A 24898-nucleotide genomic window follows, 5' to 3' on the forward strand; every position below is an offset into this window, starting at 1 on the left:
ATTATAACATCTGCAGGGCAATGAAAGAAAACACGCCTTCAGAGCTAACCTACCCTCAAGCAAAACTTGAGTCAGCAGAACCATGCAGTTTCCAGGAAGGGGAGTGAGTTCCAAACCAGATAAGGTGACCAGACAGCAAATGTGAAAGATTGGGATGGAGGTGGGGGGGTAATAGGAGCCTATATAAGAAAAAGACCCCAAAATCAGGACACCTGGTCACCCTAAAACCAGAATGCCCTGCCACTAGTCCCCAAATTCCAACTCTAGTGATGCCAAGGGTAGCATCTCATCTGATCTCAATCATCAGGAAAGTTTACATGGATGTTTCATCTTCCCCTTTGAAAGCCCTGTGGGCAACATTTATTTCTTCCCTATAATGCATTTGTCATCAGACACAGCCATCCCCACTGACTCCAGAACCACAGTTGCAACTCCCAATCTAGGCTGTAAATTAGGTCATTTAATGATGTCACGACATGGACAAAATGCTGAGACCCCGTGTTGGTTGACAATCAGCCTCTGAAAGGCCATGGAGACCAAGAAGCACAGTTCTAAATTGAAAGAGGCCAAAAGGGGCGATAAAGGTAAATCTCTTCTGTAACAACTTAGGCTAGGTCTACACTACACACCTTTTGGCGACACCACTGTGCCGTTACAGCTGTGCAGCTAAAAGGCGCACAGCGTAGCCACTGTTTGTCATCAGGAGGGAGCTCTCCTGCCAACAAAGCGCTGTTCACATCTGCACAATTTGTGTCATTTGGGGGTGGGGGGTGTTTTTTCACACCTCTGAACAACAGAAGTTTTGCCAATGAAAGTCTGGTGTAGACAAAGTCTTAGTGAGCAGGATTGGCAAATGCTTTTTCATCAGGCCCAGGGTGGCTGTTAACCAATATGTCCACTCATAGCATGGGGTAGGCATTAAACTTAGGAACTGCACAGATCCAAGGTCAAATGATAAGTGGATCCATGCAATTCTGCATCTAGATCAGTACAACTGGGGCCTGTGCTTCGCTGTGCAATTCCTCAGTTAAACCCACATTCATCATCTGCCTAATTATTTTTCACTGCTGTACCTTTAAAGCTGGTACTGGTGTGTTGCCCTTGTCATTCCACCTAGGTCTGGATCCATGTCAGATCAGCTTGGTCTGTGCCAACTGTATCAAACAGGCCATAACATAATTAAGCTACAAGTCCAGAACCAGTTTCTTTTGTTTTGGAGGAGGTATTCTTCCACCTAGATTGTCCCTTCTCCTTGGAGGAGGGCTCTAATTCAGGGTTTTATGTTTACAGAGGAGATTAAGCTCTCCTGGGCCTTGGGCTGTTCCCTTCACCATCCTTTAATACAAAATGTAGAAAGCAAAATAAGACTCAGCTTCTGTAACAGCTATGCCCACTCAAAGGTATCAGAAGCAATCTTCCTTTCTCTGTTCTAGAGCACTATTGGATAAACCCACCAACCTCCCCAGACTGATGTTTACCTCTGCACTGCAGCCTCAGGAATTTGAGGCATGGAAGTTCACTCTTCCTTTGAGGGCTTGTTAAGAACATAAGAATGGTCACACTGGGTCAGATCAATGGTCCACCTACCCCAGTATCCTGTCTTTGGACAGTGGCTGGTGCTAGATGCTTCAGAGGGAACGAACAGAACAGGGCAATTATCAAGTGATCCATTCCCTGTCATCCAGTACTAGCTTTGTGACCATTGTTTTTCTGTTTAGTCACTAAACAAAGTCCCCAAACAAGTCCACCTCCCTTCTGATGAGTTTTGTAGGGCCAAACATCCGCCGCCAAGAGCTCTTAATCTTGCAAGGGGAAGTGATATCAGGAAGGTTTTATGAGACCCTTCTTCCATTTCCTCTTGATCCTACACTGCTTCCTTCAGCAGTCCTTGAGAGTGGACCCACTGAACCTGCAATGTGACACGGTAGGTCTTTTTTTGTCCAGGGCTATGGATGCCATGTGGCCACCTTAACCAACTGACAGACTTTCAGAAAGAATGTTTTTTTTTTTCAACCTTCCCTTAAGTGCCCACTAGATGGGATTCAATTCTTGAGGGGTTTAGGTCCAATGGGATTAAGTCCCATTTTACAACAGTCTAGCTGTAGGCAGAGTCCAACAGTGCTTAGATTCTTGGCTTGCACTAGAATCATATTGGGGGTAAGTGGGGGAGAGAACCCCATCTAGGGCTGTTCTATGATGCATCTCTCAAAGTGATGCTTCCATTCCACTGGAGGGCATCATCTATAGCAGGGGGCACTTCTCTTTCCTGCAGTAGAAATACAAATTTTCTAGTGCTTCACTCTCTCCTACAGAGATGCCAAGGGGGTAAGATTGAGTCCTATCCAGCATAGGCCTCATCATTGCATAGCAAGGGGCTTGCTCGGTCTAAGCTGAAAGGTATTGGAACATTTTATTTCCTTTAGGAGACCAAGTGGAGGGGCGCTCTCTCTCTCTATGCAATTTGTCCCTTCAGTTTTACATCACCCTTGAGCAGGCCCAGATTACAGCCAAGGTGATCTACCACCCTTCCATTGACATCTTCACTTGTGGCCGAGTCTTAACCTAATGTTGGCACACCCACTCTTCCACTCCAAGAGGCAACATTTGCATTAATTGCTTCAAAACAATCAGTTCAGCCACCTGAGGGGCAGACTGATTCCAGTTTTAACCATTTCTAGCCCAGATCATACAGTTGATAACTATGGCTTTGGGCCTTCTCCTAGCCTGGTCTCTCTCCTCCTGGAACTGATACTGAAGTCTCTAAGATTTCTAGATCATAGTATTTCAACCTGTAGAGGAATGTGGATATGTAAGTATCATAAATAGGCACATCAAGGGTTGCAATCACCCAACTCTTCCCATATTGCAATACAGAAGGCAAATGTTGGTATGGAAAAGCCAATGGGAGGACAGTCCCCCAATATGGAAGAGGTTGAGTGGGAGGAAGAGGACAGCTTTCACTTGCTGTGACTCCAACTGCCACATGCCTATTCAAGACCCAGTAAGCTAGCTTGGGGTTGAGACAGGGCTGCAGCAGATCAGATCTCCACAGATTCAAGGACCTGCAAGTACCTGTAGCTATTCATTCACAGATCTCTAGGAAGGCTTCTGGGTCATTAACTGATCTCATCTTAGTTAAGAAAAGGCCTGGTGCCATGGAAATCTTTCTTGCATAGTCACCCTGCTTGATGCATTTGGGTTGCATAAAAAGGCCATTTTCATCAAACAGGACTAGTTATTGCTAGCAGCTGCACCTCCTGCTAGTTCTGTTCCACCTGCAACTTCTGCTTTCAAAACAAAACTTTCAAGGGGGTTCACTGCCAGACAGCTCCACTTTTCCTGCCAGTTGTGAAAGCTCTGACAAGGGCAGCTGTTCAGTCCAGTAATACTATTCCTTTAAGAAGCTGAATGAGCCCCTCTTGAGTGAAAGGTCCAGTTATTACAAGTTTTCTTTGTTTTGCTTCAGTCCAAGCTAAAATAGTAACAAGGTTCCAGAGCCAGCTTACTTTACCCAACCTCTCCTGGTAGCTGATAAATAGTTCTAAACAGCCCTTGTTGTTTTACTTCAACACTCATTTCTTCAAGCTCTGAAAGAGGCTATTTCTCTATCAGCCAGGCCTCTCCTTTCTGAGGATATAGGCTCTGTAATCAACTCCAGCTGAAGCACTTCCTGCTTCCCAACATCTGAATTAACCCCTTCCTTCCTCCTTGGAGTATAAGCCCCTATCATAGACCTACTCTGAATAGGCATGAATGCTGCTACCAAAAATACTGAATCCAAGCATGAAATCTTCAGGTGCTGCAGGATACAGAATGCAAGAAGATCCAGTGAAATGGAATAAGATTCCTGGTCACCTTTGGTTCAAGGCTGGTGCAGATCTATTTTAATTAGTTCTTTTGACATATCAGTTGAAAACACACCCTGTCAAGCAAGCCTTTACCATGCACAGTCACGTGATAGCAAAAAAAGTCAATACAAATAACAAAGAGTTAGATTTAACAGAGCTAACAGGGTAGGTTCAAGAGATCCACATTTAGCATTGTTATACTACCTCAACACACCTGGTGATTGGGATCACCAGTTCAGACACTTATAGACAAGAAGACAAAAACCTTAGTACCAGCATTTAAGAAGTTTCTTGAGCCAAAGGCTCAAGGAACAGGAAGAACAGAAGACATCTAAACAGAATCCAGGAATACACTGGTTCTGTTTCCTAAGAACATCTAGAATACTACTGACAGTGCTCATGTTCTGACAGAAATACCTTTCTCACCAAGTCACAGTCACTGACAAACATGAAGAGCAGCAAACACAGGCTCCAGGCAGCAGATCCACCTTAGTGGCCGAAGAGGCCATGCAAAAGGGACTGTTTTAAGAACAAGAAGTAATCATGTCTTCAGAAAGCCACTGAGGTGTGAGAGATTTTATTGACAGATGTCCAATAAGAAGCAGAATAATCCTTTAACCTCTTGAGAAGGTTCAGGTCTCTTACCCTAAATTCCAACCTAGACATCTCCATTTGTGTGCTGTGATGTGGTGTATAAATCCCACATTGGTTAACCATGGGTTAACAAAAAGAAAAGGAGTACTTGTGGCACCTTAGAGACTAACAAATTTATTTGAGCATAAGCTTTCGTGAGCTACAGCACACATCATTGGATGCTGTAGCTCATGAAAGCTTATGCTCAAATAAATTTGTTAGTCTCTAAGGTGCCACAAGTACTCCTTTTCTTTTTGCGAATACAGACTAACACAGCTGCTACTCTGAAACCATGGGATAACAGGAGCTTAAGCCCAATTAGACCAGAGTGTATCTCACCTGGAGGGGGTGTTAGGCATAACTGGAGATCAAATCCAGCTGGGGAGGGGCTGGGGGGCCTGCATAAAGGAAGGAGCACAAGGCTGTAGTAGAAAAATCAGGAAGGAGACCCAGATGAGAGGTAGCTGGGTGGGGTAGAAGGCTGAGAGGTCTAGAGGCTATGCTCTGAAATAAGAGTAGGAGAGAGCTTTCCTGAGCTATAGCAAGAAACCTTAGGGGAAAAAAGGGTGTAGGACATGGCAAGGAAGCCCAGGGTGTTAGGGAAGGCTACTAGAGGTATATAAAATCCTTGGTATGGACAATTAAAAAGCAAAGCTTATAGGAGACGGTGATTCTTACTGCAATGGGCCCAAAAGAGGATTAAAAATGGCGCTGCAAATAAGGGAGCAATAAGGGGTTTTGTGGTAGGGAGCCTGACTACTTGGTAAAGTACAGGGAGTTGGGTGGTGGGTATTTTTTTTTGAATGGTTTAGCTTGAAGATCCCACGGGAGGACCTGTGTCTTAATAACCCCCTGAGAAGAGGGGCTGAAAGGACTGGGCATTGTTCTATATGGGCTTGGGACTGAAGTACCACAGCAAAGGTAGGAAAAGTTTGACTGGGCCAATGGGCTGAGTTTCAAGAAGACACTGACTGCTGTGGGTCTAGAGTGACTGTCAGCAGGGGACACTGGAGAGGACAGTCTGCTATGCCATGCCCATCTAGGAGAAGGTGCTCTAGGGATGAGTCTACCCTTCCACAGGGCTTTGTTAACTGACTACAATATCCTGTAGATGCTATTTTTGGCTACTATTATTAATTTGCATTTTATTTGTTATAAGGGAAGATGTAAGAGTAGTTATTGAGTCTGTGGATACTGACCCTTGCTATGTAACCCTATGTCAGGCGAGAGGGGATCAGATAAAGTTCAATCTCCTACTAACACTTGTATATGTGTTAAACCTCTACTACAGTGTGCCATGCCCAGGTTGATTATGCTGGCATTTGGAGGAGGGATACAATATCAGGAGCTGAGCTATAAAGACTAAACTCTGATCCCATATTTGCAACCTAAAGGATCTAATTCTACAGATTTTGGTGCCACAGACTGCACAAATTGGCCTCTTTGCTAGGAAATATGAAGAATTGCCCATGGGAAATGCAGAGGATTTTCTCTTAATGTCCCACTAGAGGACACTCCGCCTCTACCCCAGTCCAGCTAATAGAGCAGCCCTCTGGCAGAAAAACTTTGAAAGCTTTTCCCTGTTTTTGTGTATGCAAGGTATTCTTGGTTGTCTGGTGGAATGTATACTGCAAAGGCAAAGCTCAGCCCCTCTCCTGGTGCTATCCATCTCGACTCATCAAGTCACAGTGGCCAAAATATTGTTGCAGGTGGGGGGATTACATGGTGTGTAGACCCTCCAACAGTATCAATTTTTCATGAACGGTGCTAGGTTTCCAGGTACTGTGCCAAGGATATTGCTTGATGTATCAGATTCTGGCCACCAGAAGCCCGTGAAGCCAGCTTCCAGGATGTCCTCATTGTGTCTGCCCTGCCTTTGCACACTTTTGACTGGCCAGAGACTTCAGTGGAAAGGTTGGGGGGGTTAGACCAGCAATGGTGGGGTAGGGACAGCTGCCATGATACCGTGAACCTGCCCTACCTAAATACAGCTGTACAAGCTATAGGAGATACAGTACCTGCTACAAATTACTTACAAACTAGATAGGACAGCTGTCATGGGACAAAATTATTGCACACCAGATGACCCTATGTGAATTGAGTGGAGACCCCAGTTCAATCACAAGGAGGAGGCACACAAGAGACCTCCCTTTAGTGTGAGGGGAAAGAGGGAAACAAACCAAAACATCTAAATAACAAATATGCCAACCAAGCCTTTGATCTTCTAATAGAGCCAGGAATAGCCACACAAAACAAAGAGGAGGAGGAGGAAGGGGGACAGACACAAGCTTTGATAATTAAAGGACTCCGCATCCAAAAGACCTGGCAGGGGGAGCAGTTGAAGGCCCCAGAGTCTGCCAGCAAATTAAGTCCAATCTTCTGCTCACTGGGCTGTTCAGCAAGATCACAGGTGGCAGCAGGAGACAAGGGAAGGGGAGATGGATCAGCTCAGGAGCAGGGTGTGAAGAGACTGAGCACAGAAGAAAGTGGATGCAGAAGCTGGGGACCATGTGGCCTGGGAGAGTCATTCCTGCATTGGGATGTGCATGTGAACAGAGATCATGTTGAGGTGATTCCTCCACCAGAAGAGTCACAATGAAGCAAAGAGAGAAGCTTTCAGCAGCAGATCAAACCTTTCCACTCTCCAGATGGAGACAGACTGAGGGGAAGCGGTAGAAGGTAGATGTCAGAAAGGGCTTTGCTGAAGAAGGCATTTCAGATAGTATTATTTGTGGGGAGAATATAGAGAAAAGGGGATTAAAGAAAAAGGAGTAGCAGGTTTCCCAGGGCTGCATTTTCCCGGGGCTTGAGTTGGTACAGCAGAACTAACCAAGACCAGCATCAGGATTTGGGAATAGGGAGAGACTTTTAGCTCTGAGGCTATGTCTATACTACCGTGGTAAATCGACCTACACTACGCAACTCCAGCTATGTGAATAACGTAGCTGGAGTCGACGTACCTTAAGTAGAGTTACTTAGTACCTTAAGTCAAGTTACACCGCAGGGGGTCAACAGGAGAAAATCTCCCGTCGACTTACCTTACTCTTCTAGTTGGGGGTAGAGTACAGGGGTCGAATGGAGAGCGATTGGGCAGCTCTTTACTAGACCCACTAAATTGACCGCTGGTGGATCAATCTCAGAGCGTCGATCCTGGCGTAGTGTAGGCCTGCCCTTAGATGGGACTCAACTATCAATGGTGACTTACCTTCTACAGTAAAGAATTGGTAACGGCTCATCCAACACATCAGTGTAGTAGCATGGTCAGTTACATTAACTCCTCTAGACAAACACAAGATCTGCAGGACTTGACATCAGATGGATAATGGACCTCGGGCAGTGCTAGGGTTTGCAGCAATTCAGCCACAGAATTTATCATCCAGGTATGCCAAGCAAAGAGATGGTTGAGAACTTAGTCTAGACTGGAGAGAGGAGCCAGATCTCTTCCTAGAAACACAGGAGAATATAGTTCATCAGCTCTAATGCTAATGAACATGAAGCTAATATCCAAATTACTTTGCTCCAAATATATCCTGGTGCTAAAGACTCCAAGTCAGATGCCAAGTGTATTTATACTTGGCCTAGCTAAGCATTTGGATGATAATGTACCTGAGTTTAAGCAGTAGATGTTAATAGGAAAGTGGTTAAGCAATTTAAACTATTGAACCATTCTGACATAAGAAGCAAATAATCAATATAATCTGCTTCTCTCTGGCAGCAGTGGAGTCTGGGGTGATTGAGTGGGAGAACCATTAGGGATTCAAGTGAATGCCCATCCTTAAGATAAATTCAAGCTGGTCACCCATATACTTTTTTCCTTTAGAGATGGTCCTGAGCCCTAATCCTGGATCTGAACCCTGGATATGAGTTTAGCTCATAGTTCACAGTTCCAACCCCACCCTCTCTAATGGGACTGAATTTGAGCACACTAGCTGAATAGTGACCTTTCAGAGACTAGATTTGTATCTAGATTTCAAAACCTATTTGTGGTCACTGTCTCCTCCATTACGTCTCTCTTCCTCCTTCATTGCTCTAGCCTCCCAGTGACTATTTTAGCCTTTAAATTTAATGAACAGCATGGGTCGGAAACTATTTTTTACCCATGAGAACTGGTTACAGGGATAGTCTGTTCCTCAGAGCTCCTGGGTCCTCAGTGAAGGCACCTTTCCCCATGTACTTGTGTACAAAAATAATTGTTTACCTTATTAATGAAAACAGCCAGGAAAATATGAGAAATAGAGGTCTTTAGAATGCTGTGTATTGAAGGGATGAATGCTATTTGGATACTGTACAGAACTGTCTAGAACATCTTGCCCACTCGTGCCCACCTCAAAAAAACCCTCATGCAACATGAGGTAAATTATTCATACTTCGATGCCTCAGTACAGTGAGTCTTCAAATTAGAGGGTGCCAGAGATCTGCTTAACCTACTTTTGCTCGTTTCTGAAATGCCATTTATTCATAGATCCTAAGGCCCAAAGGGACCACTGTGAGCATCTAGTCCAACCTCCAGTATAGCACAGGCCGGAGAATGTCCCCAAAATACTTTCTAGAGCAGATCTTTCAGAAACACATCCAATCTTGATTTTAATAGTGGCCAGTGATGGAGAATCCACCATGACTCTTGGTAAACTGTTACAGGGGTTAATTTACATAGCATTGGTGGATTGGTTCTGAAACAGCCAGCTCATAGATATTGAAAAACCTTCCAAGAAACGAGGTCCAAATCAGACTTGGCAAAACCACTCTATATGGCACTATGAACAATTAAGAAGTCACCAGAGAGCCATCCAGAGATTAAAGGAGGAAGCACTTCCTGATGCACACTGGAATTTCTTGCCATTCAGAATCATTTCCCACCACTATGCCTCAAGTACCTATAAATAGTTAAACCAAAGGCAAGCACGCAGCTGTAGCTCAAGAGAAAATCCAGGAGGCCAAGCTGCAAAAAGTTTATTCAGCAATGGGAAAGGTCTGTCTGCTGACAGAATAGCTCACAATTTCTGATGGATGGGCTCCAGGCCCAACCAACTGCTATTTTCCCCCCCATAGTATATAGTGGATGTCAACCCATTTAGGTCACCAGAAATATCATCCTTCTGACACCTGCTGGAAATGCTCCTCTGAAAAAGGGACATGGATACAGATACACTGGGAGTGCCCCAACTTTAGGGCCCGTTAAATATTGTGCAGAGAATAAACCTCATAGGCATACTGTGTCCACCAAAAAACTGATGGACTAGAAAATGCCAACCCTGCCAATTATTGAGCCAAAGTAAATGCAGCCTGCCAAGTACAGTTAAAACCATAGGAAAATCCCAGACTAAATTCCTAAACTACTGCATTGCAATGATCAAACTGGATGAGTGCTCAGCTAAATAAACATGGTGGGAGAACTCAGGACTGTGCAGAGGAGATGGGGTAGGGTAGGGACATGAGGAAGGCTGCATCTGGCCATTCAACCAATCTGGATGCAAAGTGTCTGTTAACCCTGGTGTCCTGCTCAAATTCTAGCTCAGATAATTCCATTCTGCTTCCAGACACTATCCCAGCAGTTTCAAGTGAAAATGGTATTCTTTCCTTCCTTTCAAACTGCTGTATAGTATTACTACTCCATGCTGTTAGATAAGTGCTGTGTTTTACTCTAGAACAGGGGTGGGCAAATGTTTTGGCCCAAGGGCCACATCTGGGTATGGAAATTGCATGGTGGGATATGAATGCTCACAAAATTGGGGGTTAGGGTGTGGGAGGGGGTGAGGGCTCCAGCTGGGGGTGTGGGCTCTGGGTCGGGGCCAGAAATGAGGAGTTGAGGGGGCTCTGGGCTGGGGCAGTGGGTTGGGAAGGCTGGGGACTCAAGCTGGGGGTGCGGACTCTGGGGTTGGGCTGGGGATGAGGGGTTGGGGGTGCAGGAGGGTACTCGGGGCTGGGACTGAGGGGTTCAGAGGGTGAGAGGGGGATTAGGGTTGAGGCGTGGGAGGGGGTCAGGGGTGCAGGCTCCAGGTGGTGCTTACCTCAAGCAGCTCACAGAAGCAGTGGTATGTCCAGCCTCTGGCTCCTACGCAGAGGCATGACCAGGGCTCTGCATGCTGCCCCATCCACAGGTGCTGCCCTTGCAGCTCCAATTGGCTGCAGTTCCTGGCCAATAGGAGCTGTGGGGGCGGCACTTGAGGTGGGGGCAATGTGTGGAGCCCCCTGGCTGCCCATACACATAGGAGCCAGAGTGGGGCTATGCTTTAGCTTCTGGGAGCTGTGAAGAGCCACAGCACACGTGGAGCAGGGCAAGCCCCAGACCCCACTCCCCAGCAGGAGCTTGAGGGCCGGATTAAAATATCTGAAGGGCCGGATGTAGCCCCCGGGCTGTAGTTTGCCCACCACTGCTCTAGAGGTAGCTACTTATCAACAGTGGATGCAATAATCCAGGCATAAGGTTGTAAAGAACTTTGAGGTTGTCTGGGACTATAGAAGTGCAAAGATAGACATTTTGGGTTCAAATAATAAAATATTCAAGAGAGACCATAAAGAAACAATGAGGTGGTAAGTACATTGTCATAACCATACAGATAAGGGTGTTGGATCATATTAAAGAAGTTCTGTATTAAGATCACAAATGAGTTTGATTCCCCATAGTTTAAATTCCAGGGTATTACTAATTAAGAGGTCTCTTGATTTTTGGTACTGTTTCTCTCCCGCTATGTGTGAAACTTGCAAGCTGCTAATTGTGTTAGTACATTCAAAGACAGTCTGTTCTCAAAGCAGTTCTTTGTAACAACAACTACTCACACAGAGAGAGACTCAAAGCAATACTCTGTAACAACAGAAACAGCACCCAGACACTCCCCACCCTTTTGTTGTATTCATCTTGCTTTGTTAACAATTGTGATTAAAATAGAGATAGAGGATGTATGTGGATGGATGCTTGGTGTGGATAATAACTGAATGATCAGGGAGGTGCCAGCCTAAGAATCCAGGTTTCAGAGGAACAGCCGTGTTAGTCTGTATTCGCAAAAAGAAAAGGAGTACTTGTGGCACCTTAGAGACTAACCAATTTATTTGAGCATGAGCTTTCGTGAGCTACAGCTCACTTCATCAGATGTATACCGTGGAAACTGCAGCAGACTTTATATACACACAGAGAATATGAAACTACCTCCTCCCACCCCACTGTCCTGCTGGTAATAGCTTATCTAAAGTGATCAACAGGTGGGCCATTTCCAGCACAAATCCAGGTTTTCTCACCCTCCACCCCCCCACACAAATTCACTCTCCTGCTGGTGCTAGCCCATCCAAAGTGACAACTCTTTACATAATCAAGTCGGGCTATTTCCTGCATAGATCCAGGTTTTCTCACATCCCCCCCACCCCCATACACACACAAACTCACTCTCCTGCTGGTAATAGTTCATCTAAACTGACCACTCTCCAAGTTTAAATCCAAGTTAAACCAGAACATCGGGGGGGGGGGGGGTAGGAAAAAACAAGAGGAAACAGGCTACCTTGCATAATGACTTAGCCACTCCCAGTCTCTATTTAAGCCTAAATGAATAGTATCCAATTTGCAAATGAATTCCAATTCAGCAGTTTCTCGCTGGAGTCTGGATTTGAAGTTTTTTTGTTTTAAGATAGCGACCTTCATGTCTGTGATTGCGTGACCAGAGAGATTGAAGTGTTCTCCGACTGGTTTATGAATCTTATAATTCTTGACATCTGATTTGTGTCCATTTATTCTTTTACGTAGAGACTGTCCAGTTTGACCAATGTACATGGCAGAGGGGCATTGCTGGCACATGATGGCATATATCACATTGGTGGATGTGCAGGTGAACGAGCCTCTGATAGTGTGGCTGATGTTATTAGGCCCTTTGATGGTGTCCCCTGAATAGATATGTGGGCACAATTGGCAACGGGCTTTGTTGCAAGGATAAGTTCCTGGGTTAGTGGTTCTGTTGTGTGGTATGTGGTTGTTGGTGAGTATTTGCTTCAGGTTGCGGGGCTGTCTGTAGGCAAGGACTGGCCTGTCTCCCAAGACTTGTGAGAGTGTTGGGTCATCCTTTAGGATAGGTTGTAGATCCTTAATAATGCGTTGGAGGGGTTTTAGTTGGGGGCTGAAGGTGACCGCTAGTGGCGTTCTGTTATATACCCATAACTATTTCACATTTGGGGACAATGTATACCTTCAGATCAGCGGCACTGCTATGGGTACCCGCATGGCCCCACAGTATGCCAACATTTTTATGGCTGATTTAGAACAACGCTTCCTCAGTTCTCGTCCCCTAAAGCCCCTACTCTACTTGCGCTATATTGATGACATCTTCATCATCTGGACCCATGGAAAAGAAGCCCTTGAGGAATTCCACCATGATTTCAACAATTTCCATCCCACCACCAACCTCAGCCTGGTCCAGTCCACACAAGAGATCCACTTCCTGGACACTACAGTGCTAATAAACAATGGCCACATAAACACCACCCTATACCGGAAACCTACTGACCGCTATTCCTACCTGCATGCCTCCAGCTTTCACCCTGACCACACCACACGATCCATCGTCTACAGCCAAGCTCTGCGATACAACCGCATTTGCTCCAACCCCTCAGACAGAGACAAACACCTACAAGATCTCTGTCAAGCTTTCTTACAACTACAATACCCACCTGCGGAAGTAAAGAAACAGATTGATAGAGCCAGAAGAGTTCCCAGAAGTTACCTACTACAGGACAGGCCTAACAAAGAAAATAACAGAACGCCACTAGCGGTCACCTTCAGCCCCCAACTAAAACCCCTCCAACGCATTATTAAGGATCTACAACCTATCCTAAAGGATGACCCAACACTCTCACAAGTCTTGGGAGACAGGCCAGTCCTTGCCTACAGACAGCCCCGCAACCTGAAGCAAATACTCACCAACAACCACATACCACACAACAGAACCACTAACCCAGGAACTTATCCTTGCAACAAAGCCCGTTGCCAATTGTGCCCACATATCTATTCAGGGGACACCATCACAGGGCCTAATAACATCAGCCACACTATCAGAGGCTCGTTCACCTGCACATCCACCAATGTGATATATGCCATCATGTGCCAGCAATGCCCCTCTGCCATGTACATTGGTCAAACTGGACAGTCTCTACGTAAAAGAATAAATGGACACAAATCAGATGTCAAGAATTATAAGATTCATAAACCAGTCGGAGAACACTTCAATCTCTCTGGTCACGCAATCACAGACATGAAGGTCGCTATCTTAAAACAAAAAAACTTCAAATCCAGACTCCAGCGAGAAACTGCTGAATTGGAATTCATTTGCAAATTGGATACTATTCATTTAGGCTTAAATAGAGACTGGGAGTGGCTAAGTCATTATGCAAGGTAGCCTGTTTCCTCTTGTTTTTTCCTACCCCCCCCCCCCCCCCCCAGATGTTCTGGTTTAACTTGGATTTAAACTTGGAGAGTGGTCAGTTTAGATGAACTATTACCAGCAGGAGAGTGAGTTTGTGAGTGTATGGGGGTGGGGGGGATGTGAGAAAACCTGGATCTATGCAGGAAATAGCCCGACTTGATTATGTAAAGAGTTGTCACTTTGGATGGGCTAGCACCAGCAGGAGAGTGAATTTGTGTGGGGGGGTGGAGGGTGAGAAAACCTGGATTTGTGCTGGAAATGGCCCACCTGTTGATCACTTTAGATAAGCTATTACCAGCAGGACAGTGGGGTGGGAGGAGGTATTGTTTCATATTCTCTGTGTGTATATAAAGTCTGCTGCAGTTTCCACGGTATACATCTGATGAAGTGAGCTGTAGCTCACGAAAGCTCATGCTCAAATAAATTGGTTAGTCTCTAAGGTGCCACAAGTACTCCTTTTCTTTTTCCTAAGAATCCAGTGTCCATCGGCTGAAGAAGGCGTCAGGTGGAAATAACTAGAGGACCCCCGGAGGGCAGACTGGAATCCACCCAACAGCCTCAAGAATGGGAGAACCAAAGAACAAGATAACATCTGGCAGCACGGAGCCATCAGGAATGTGCCATCTGCTGATTCATTCAGCAACAGCATGATGAAGCAATTCCCATAGACTGGCATAGGAAGAAATTCCTATAAAAATGGACTCTAGAAAGTGAGAACTTTGCGGTCTAATTCTGCAAACCAACTTCCAGGAGCATCAGATGAGCATCTGACAAGGCCCTGCTCCCTCCTCGTGTCCAGGCCACCTGGCCAGTGGCTTGGCATGAGCAACGCTAAGGCTGGTAACTATGATAACAACCTTGCAGAACCTGTGTGTGTGTGTGTGTGTGTATGAATGAATGTATGAATAAATATGAAATTGAATGGAATGTTATAGCTATAACTAACTGCTTACTATGATTCTTTCTGTATTCACAATAAATGTGGCATTTTGCCTTTTCCCCTTTAATAAGATCCTGCTGGTTTTTATTTTATTGGCATAACAAGGGTAGCATAAAATCCCTCCTTTACCTGTAAGGGGTTAAGAAGCTCAAATAATCTGGCTGGCACCTGACCAACAGGACCAGTAAGGGAAGAACATCCTTTCAAATCTGTGGTGGGAGGTTTTGTTTTGTTTTGAAATAAAGGTACATCCTAGACGGGAAGCCCAGAACTGTAATCGAGGCAGGGGAAATCGGAACCAAATGGATGGAGGTGGTGGAAAAGAAAAAAGCTAGTAGCAGTTGGAGCGGATATTAGAAGGGGCAACCCAAGACAACACCCTACCACCGGGGGCAGCCCAAGGCCCCACCTATATCCCAAGGAAAACCTCAAACACTGTATCATCCCTCAACTGCCACCATGTCAAGGTTCCTTCCCCACTCTGAACTCTGGGGTACAGATGTGGGGACCTGCATGAAAGACCCCCCCCCCCAAGCTTATTTCTACCATAGATTCATAGATACTAAGGTCAGAAGGGACCATTATGATCATCTAGTCTGACCTCCTGCAAAACGCAGGCCACAGAATCTCACCCACCCACTCCCGTGAAAAACCTCTCACCAATAGTCTGAGCTACTGAAGTCCTCAAATCATGGTTTAAAGACTTCAAAGAGCAGAGAATCCTCCAGCAAGTGACCTGTGCCCCATGCTACAGAGGAAGGTGAAAAACCTCCAGGGCCTCTTCCAATCTGCCCTGGAGGAAAATTCCTTCCTGACCCCAAATATGGCAATCAGCTAACCCAGAGCATATGGGCAAGATTCACCAGCCAGATACTACAGAAAATTCTTTCCTGGGTAACTCAGATCCCACCCCATCTAACCTCCCATCACAGGCCATTAAGCCTATTTACCATGAATATTTAAAGATCAATTAATTACCAAAATCATGTTATCCCATCATACCATCTCCTCCATAAACTTATTGAGTTTAATCTTAAAGCCAGATAGATCTTTTGCCCCCACTGCTTCCCTTGGAAGGCTATTCTGAAACTTCACTCCTCTGATGGTTAGAAACCTTTGTCTAATCTCAAGTCTAAACTTCCTGGTGGCCAGTTCATATCCATTTGTTCTCGTGTCCACATTGGTACTGAGCTTAAATAATTCCTCTACCTCTCTGGTATTTATCCCTCTGATATATTTATAGAGAGCAATCATATCTCCCCTCAACCTTCTTTTAGTTAGGCTAAACAAGCCAAGCTCCTTGAGTCTCCTTCATAAGACAAGTTTTCCATTCCTCGGATCATCCCAGTAGCCCTTCTCTGTACCTGTTCCAGTTTGAATTCATCCTCCTTAAACATGGGAGACCAGAACTGCACACAGTATTTCAGGTGAGGTCTCACCAGTGCCTTGTATAATGGTACTAAAACCTCCTTATCCCTACCGGAAATACCTCTCCTCATGCATCCCAAGACCGCATTAGCTTTTTTCACAGCCATACCACATTGGCAGCTCATAGTCATCCTATGATCAACCAATACTTCAAGGTCCTTCTCCTCCTCCGTTACTTCTAATTGATGCGTCCCCAGCTTATAACTAAAATTCTTGTTACTAATCCCTAAATGCATAACCTTACACTTCTCACTATTAAATTTCATCCTATTACTATTACTCCTGTTTACAAGGTCATTCAGATACTCCTGTATGATATCCCGGTCCTTCTCTAAATTGGCAATACCTCCCAGCTTTGTATCATCCGCAAACTTTATTAGCACACTCCCACTTTTTGTGCCAAGGTCAGTAATAAAAAGATTAAATAAGATTGGTCCCAAAACTGATTCTTGAGGAACTCCACTGGTAAAATCCCTCCAGCCTGACAGTTCACCTTTCAGTAGGACCCGTTGTAGTCTCCCCTTTAACTAATTCCTTATCCACCTTCCGATGTTCATATTGATCCCCATCTTTTCCAATTTAACTAATAATTCCCCATGTGGCACGGTATCAAACACCTTACTGAAATCTAGGTAAATTAGATTCACTGCATTTCCTTTGTCTAAAAAATCTGTTACTTTCTCAAAGAAGGAGATCAGGTTGGTTTGGCACGATCTACCTTTTGTTAAACCATGTTGTATTTTGTCCCATTTACCATTGACCTCAATGTCCTTAACTACTTTCTCCTTCAAAATTTTTTCCAAGACCTTGCATACTACAGATGTCAAACTAACAGGCCTGTAGTTACCTGGATCACTTTTTTCCCCTTTTTTAAAAACAGGAACTATGTTAGCAGTTCTCCAATCATACAGTACAACTCCTGAGTTTACAGATTCATTAAAAATTCTTGCTAATGGGCTTGCAATTTCAGGTGCCAATTCCTTTAATATTCTTGGATGAAGATTATCTGGGCCCCCCGATTTAGTCCCATTAAACTGTTCGAGTTTGGCTACTACCTCAGATATGGTAATATCTACCTCCATATCCTCATTCCCATTTGTCATGCTACCATTATCCCTAAGATCCTCTTTAGCCTTAATAAAGACTGAGGCAAAGTATTTGTTTAGAAATTGGGCCATGCCTAGATTATCCTTAACCTCCACTCCATCCTCAGTGTTTAGCGGTCCCACTTCTTCTTTCTTTGTTTTCTTCTTATTTATATGGCTATAGAACCTTTTACTATTGGTTTTAATTCCCTTTGCAAGGTCCAACTCTACTTGACTTTTAGCCTGTCTCACTTTATCCCTACATGTTCTGCCCTCAATAAGGTAGCTTTCCTTGCTGATCCCTCCCATCTTCCACTCCCTGTATGCTTTCTGCTTTTTCTTAATCACTTCTCTGAGATGCTTGCTCATCCAGCTTGGTCTACAACTCCTGCCTATGAATTTTTTCCCCTTTCTTGGGATGCAGGCTTCAGATAGCTTCTGTAGCTTTGATTTAAAGTAATCCCAGGCCTCCTCTACCTTTAGATCCATAAGTTCTTCAGTCCAATCCACTTCCCTAACTAATTTCCTTAATTTTTGAAAGTCAGCCCTTTTGAAATCAAAAACCCTAGTTGCAGATTTATTTTTGTTAATCCTTCTGTTCAGTTTGAACTGAATTAGCTCATGATCACCTGAACCAAGATTATCCCCTACAACCATTTCTTCTATGAGGTCCTCACTACTCACCAAAACCAAATTTAAAATGGCAGCCCCTCTAGTCGGTTCAGCAACTACTTGATGACGGAATCCATCAGCTATCGCATCTAGGAAAATCTGAGCCCTATTATTATTACTAGCACTTGTCTTCCAGTCTATATCTGGGAAGTTAAAGTCTCCCATGATCATGCAGTTTCCATTAGTATGTACTTTATTAAAAACATTTAAAAGGGCTCTATCCATATCCAAATTAGATCCCAGCAGTCTATAGCACACCCCAAGCACTGTCCCAGGGGAGGCTCTAATAGTTTTCTTCCCCAATGTAATTTTTGCCCAGATGGACTCTGTCGTATCCATTCCATCGATTCTTATTTCTTTACATTCTACCTCATCATTGATATACAATGCTACTCCACCACCTTTACCTTTATTTCGGTCTTTCCTAAACAGCAAATACCATTCAATAGCTGTTGTAGTCATGACTACTATTCCACCATGTTTGTTATCCCTATAATATCTGGTTTCACTTCCTGCACCAGTAGCTCTAGTTCCTCCATTTTGTTACCTAGGCTCCTCGCATCGGTGTACAAACATCTTAATTTTTGCTGTTTAGCCTCGCTCACATTCTGTACCCTATTAGGCACGGTCATTCTACAGCCAGTATAACCTATTAGACTGGTATCCACACTGCCCTTCCTCCTTAAATACATTCTCCTACCCACGGCTGTATCCTTTCTAACTTTGTTTTCTTCCCTCTCAATGCTAAAATCCGGCATGGAGATTACCTGGACATCTCCCAACCATCTCCCCCAAATTCCTAGTTTAAAGCTCTCTTAATCAGTTGTGCCAGCCTCCATCCTAGAAGTCTATTTCCTTCCCTACTCAGATGAAGTCCATCCCAAGAGAACTGTCCTCTGTCCAGGAATGCCTCCCAGTGGCCATACATCCCAAAGCCCTCCTTATAGCACCACTGCCTGAGCCATCTGTTGATAGTCATAATCTTGTCACACCTTTGTTGCCCTTCTCTAGGAACAGGCAGAATCCCACTAAAGATCACCTAAGCCTTGATTTCCTTAAGCATCTTCCCCAGCCTAGCATAGCCTTCCTTAATACTTTCCAGAGAGAATCTAGCCGATCATTTGTTCCCACATGAAGGATAATTAGGGGATTCTTTCCTGCTCCCTTTAGGATCCTTTTCAACCTCAGGTCTACATCCCGTATCTTAGCACCTGGAAGACAGCACACCCTTCTACCAGCTTAGGTTCAAAAACTTCCCCAAGGCACAAATCCTTCCTTGTCCTTGGATGGGATTGCTGCCACCACCAAGTGAGTTAGACAAAGATTCAGGAAAAGGACCACTTGGAGTTCCTGTTTCCCCAAAATATCCCCCCAAGCCTCTTTACCCCCTTTCCTGGGGAAGCCTGAGAATATACCAACAAAATACATAAACAAGGTAAGCACAGACCAGACCCTTGGGTTTTTAGGACACTAAAAACCAATCAGATTCTTAAAAACAGAACTTGATTATAAAGAAAAAAGTAAAAAAAGCACCTCTGTAAAATCAGGATGGAAGGTAATTTTGCAGGGTAATAAGATTCAAAACACAGAGGATTCCTCTCTAGGCAAAACTTCAAAGTTACAAAAAACAGAAATAAACCTCCCTCTTAGTGTAGGGAAAATTCACAAGCTAAAACAAAAGATAATTTAACACATTTCCTTGCTTTACTTACAATTTTTGTAATCTAGATGCTTATTCCAGGTAGGGTTTTAGGAGAGGATTTTTCCTGCCTGGTCGTTCTCTTTGTCCCGAGAGAACACAAAACAAAAGAGCACAACAAAACCTCCCCCCACAGATTTGAAAGTATCTTCTTCCCTTATTGGTCCTTTTGGTCAGGTGCCAACCAGGTTGTTTGAGCTTCTTAACCCCTTACAGGTAAAGGTGGGATTTTATGCTACCCTTATCTGTTTGGTTATGACATACATAGAGAGGGGCATTACAGCAATTGTTTTGGGTTTAGTTAAACGTTGTTATGGGCTGGGCATACCCACTGCCTTTCACTCAGGATAAATGTAAACAAGCGTCGTTTCAGCCCCTAAATACAATAACCATAGCACCCAAAACACGTGTACATGGAAAAGCTCAAGCAGAAAATGAACCACATGGCCTAAGGTGTTTCCCAGAGTTTTGATAGCAAATACAGGGGTAGGACTTTGGCTGATGGAACAGTGTTTGTCGCCAGGGGGCAGAGAAGGATAGAAGCGGTGGTAATGTGGCCTGAGAGAAAGCTAAGAGACATTGCTTTTTGGGCACAGGGTGCTGGCCAGAAAGGCAGGCTCTGAACTTTGAGCAAAGGAATTGTCCCCTGCTGTTGCATTCCTATGATGTTCAGGGACACAGGATTTAGTGTATAATCTTTGTAAATAAACACAACTGCATCAAACATCTGGCTCTAACATCAGTGTCTCCTCCCAACTGCATAACCCACAACACCCTGAATTTGGCTAACCACTCAGGTCAAGAGAGGTAATACAATGTAACTGGCTAGCTTTAATCCTCATCAGTTTGCACTGTTTCTCTTACTAGGAGCGAATTAAAAGTTCATTTAGATACTACACCTGCTCCAAAGTCCCCTGTCGATGTTTGTGGTTTAATAATAGTATTTTCCAGATTTTGTAAATGATCTTTCTCTGTCCTAGTACCATATGAAAGACCCACACAAACAACAAGGGAAACTGACTACTCAGGTGCAAACAAAGAAAGATAATACACAAAGTGTGCTCAAATGCCCAAAGTAAAAAACCTAGGAACAAAACAAATTCCCTCTATTCTTTTCCAGTTACAATGATCTTAGGGGTTACTTGTAACAACATCAGCTTAAAAAAAAAAAAAGTGAGGCAGCAGTGTGGTTTTTAAGTGGATGGGGCCTTTTTAGAAGTTCTCATGGCTGTCTTCTCAAGAACTATTAGACAAGCATTAGTGTTGATTTTTGTATCTGCCCTTGTACATAATTTCTGTTTCCCGTGGCTTCTGCTTAAATGGGTCAATAGCCTGTATGTGGCAATTTTGACGTATGTGAAGACAATGAACAGATTAGTGAAACTAGGGCATGGTGCTTACAGGTGCTGTGGATGCACATAAACAAGTTAACTTTTTAATCATCAATAGCTCCAAGGCCATTTCACCTTTGTGGGGTTTTCCTTCAGTGATAACATGTATTGTGCCAGATGAGATTGAAAGAGAAACAGAAATTAAGGCTGGAGAGGCCTTAGTAATTCAGACTTTTTCATATACAGGTACTTAAAATATTTACAAATAATAATATCTAGCTCTTATATAGTGCTTTTCATCTTTAGATCTCAAAGCACTTTCCAATACTATGTCTTACACTACCCTGGCTGAGGTACTGTACCGCAGTAAGGGATAAGAGAGATGACTTCACTCCCCACTGAACTTAGCCACGCTGGGGATGAAACATCGTAGCTGTTTAGCAGCATACAGCAATTCTGTGTTAAACTTTGAACAGGAAATAAAGAATAAATTGAAGCTGCAGAATGCAATCATCTGAGCTGAAACTTGCCTGGGACAGCATGCCAAATATCCCTTCTACCATATTTCTACCATGAAATATGCCATTGGCTCCTAACTTGAAAGGCAACCTCCACCACAAGTGATTCCTACTATTATTCTAGATGCCCTCATTCAGCAGTGATTCAGAAGGAAGAATGCCCCCAAACATCACTTCCTGCAGCACATAGGATTTTCATGGAGGTCTCTCATCCAAGCACTAGTCACTCCAACCCAGCTTAGCTTGTGAAATATAAGAGGACCTCAGCCCAAGGTGATAACAACTACAAGCCAAAATATACCTGGTTACTGTGCACTTCATAATGTGCCAGCTAGTCTTATGAGGTCACAAGTGCTGCCATCAAATGAGTTCTACTAGTGCCTTGGGATACTGTGTGTATCAGGTGTCAAAGTTTGACTCAGACTCACAATTTATCAGACCACTCTGTTTTATTAGCAAAGCTGTTCTGCTAATACATTTAGAAGTGAGCCCCCCGAGTGGGGCTTGTGTCTTTTAATTTATACAGTTTTTTGGAGAACAAGTTACAGAGAAGTTACAGACAAAAGAAGAAAAAAGATTTTAGTCACCACTCTTCGAGATCCCTGAGACCAGTCACGTATCTTCAATTACCTGCCACCCTTAATCTCCTTTAACAGCTTCCAGTTAACTTAACTAATTGCCCTTCACACCTTCCATTCTGATACCTGCTTCTTAGACTGCTGGCTCTATCTTAATTGCTTCTCCATTCAAAAGCTAACTGTCCCTACATGTGCTCCCTCAGATACTTTGTAACATAGATTCATAGATTCATAGATATTTAGGCCAGAAGGGACCATTATGATCATCTAGTCTGACCTCCTGCACAATGCAGGCCACAGAATTTCACCCACCACTCCTAAAAAAGACCTCACACCTATATCTGTGCTATTGAAGTCCTCAAATTGTAGTTTGAAGACCTCAAGGAGCAGAGAATCCTCCAGCAAGTGACCCGTGCCCCATGCTACAGAGGAAGGCGAAAAACCTCCAGGGCCTTCCAATCTGCCCTGGAGGAAAATTCCTTCCCGACCCCAAATATGGCGATCAGCTAAACCCTGAGCATATGGGCAAGATTCATCAGCCAGATACTACAGAAAATTCTTTCCCGGGTAACTTGGATCTTACCCCATCTAAAAACCCATCACAGGCCATTGGGCCTATTTACCATGAATATTTAATTACCAAAACCATGTTATCCCATCATACCATCTCCTCCATAAACTTATCGAGTTTAATCTTAAAGCAAGATAGATCTTTTGCCCCCACTACTTCCCTCGGAAGGCTATTCCAAAACTTCACTCCTCTGATGGTTAGAAACCTTCGTCTAATTTCTAATCTAAATTTCCTAGTGGCCAGTTTATATCCATTTGTTCTTGTGTCCACATTGGTACTGAGTTTAAATAATTCCTCTCCCTCTCTGGTATTTATCCCTCTGATATATTTATAGAGAGCAATCATATCTCCCCTCAACCTTCTTTTAGTTAGGCTAAACAAGCCAAGCTCCCTGAGTCTCCTTTCATAAGACAAGTTTTCCATTCCTCAGATCATCCCAGTAGCCCTTCTCTGTACCTGTTCCAGTTTGAATTCATCCTTCTTAAACATGGGAGACCAGAACTGCACACAGTATTCCAGGTGAGGTCTCACCAGTGCCTTATATAATGGTACTAAAACCTCCTTATCCCTACTGGAAATACCTCTCCTGATGCATCCCAAGATGACATTAGCTTTTTTCACAGCTATATCACATTGGCAGCTCATAGTCATCCTATGATCAACCAATACTCCAAGGTCCTTTTCCTCCTCCGTTACTTCTAGTTGATGCGTCCCTAGCTTATAACTAAAATTCTTGTTATTAATCCCTAAATGCATGACCTTACACTTCTCACTATTAAATTTCATCCTATTCCTATTACTCCAGTTTACAAGGTCATCCAGATCCTCCTGTAGGGTATCCCTGTCCTTCTCTAAATTAGCAATACCTCCCAGCTTTGTATCATCTGCAAACTTTATTAGCACACTCCCACTTTTTGTGCCCAGGTCAGTAATAAAAAGATTAAATAAGATTGGTCCCAAAACTGATCCTTGAGGAACTCCACTGGTAACCTCCCTCCAACTTGACAGTTCACCTTTCAGTAGTACCCGTTGTAGTCTCCCCTTTAACCAATTCCCTATCCACCTTTCAATTTTCCTATTGATGCCCATCTTATCCAATTTAACTAATAATTCCCCATGTGGCACAGTATCAAACGCCTTACTAAAATCTAAGTAAATTAGATCCACTGCGTTTCCTTTATCTAAAAAATCTGTTACTCTCTCAAAGAAGGAGATCAGGTTGGTTTGGCACGATCTACCTTTTGTAAAACCATGTTGTATTTTGTCCCATTTACCATTGACTTCAATGTCCTTAACTACCTTCTCCTTCAAAATTTTTTCCAAGACCTTGCATACTACAGATGTCAAACTAACAGGCCTATAATTACTTGGATCACTTTTTTTCCCTTTCTTAAAAATAGGAACTATGTTAGCAATTCTCCAATCATACGGTACAACCCCTGAGTTTACAGATTCATTAAAAATTCTTGCTAATGGGCTTGCAATTTCTTGTGCCAATTCTTTTAATATTCTTGGATGAAGATTATCTGGGCCCCCCGATTTAGTCCCATTAAGCTGTTTGAGTTTCGCTTCTACCTCAGATATGGTGATGTCTACCTCCATATCCTCATTCCCATTTATCATGCTACCATTATCCCTAAGATCCTCTTTAGTCTTATTAAAGACTGAGGCAAAGTATTTGTTTAGATATTGGGCCATGCCTAGATTATCCTTGACCTCCACTCCATCCTCAGTTTTTAGCGGTCCCACTTCTTCTTTCTTTGTTTTCTTCCTATTTATATGACTATAGAACCTTTTACTATTGGTTTTAATTCCCTTTGCAAGGTCCAACTCTACTTGACTTTTAGCCTGTCTCACTTTATCCCTACATATTCTGACCTCAATAAGGTAGCTTTCCTTACTGATCCCTCCCTTCTTCCACTCCCTATATGCTTTCTGCTTTTTCTTAATTACCTCTCTAAGATGCTTGCTCATCCAGCTTGGTCTACAACTCCTGCCTATGAATTTTTTCCCCTTTCTTGGGATGCAGGCTTCCGATAGCTTCTGCAGCTTTAATTTAAAATAATCCCAGGCCTCCTCTACCTTTAAACCCATAAATTCTTCAGTCCAATCCACTTCCCTAACTAATTTCCTTAATTTTTGAAAGTCAGCCCTTTTGAAATCAAAAACCCTAGTTGCAGATTTATTTTTGTTA

Source organism: Caretta caretta, chromosome 7 (assembly GCF_965140235.1).
Source record: "Caretta caretta isolate rCarCar2 chromosome 7, rCarCar1.hap1, whole genome shotgun sequence".
In the NCBI taxonomy this organism is placed as follows: Eukaryota; Metazoa; Chordata; order Testudines; family Cheloniidae; genus Caretta; species Caretta caretta.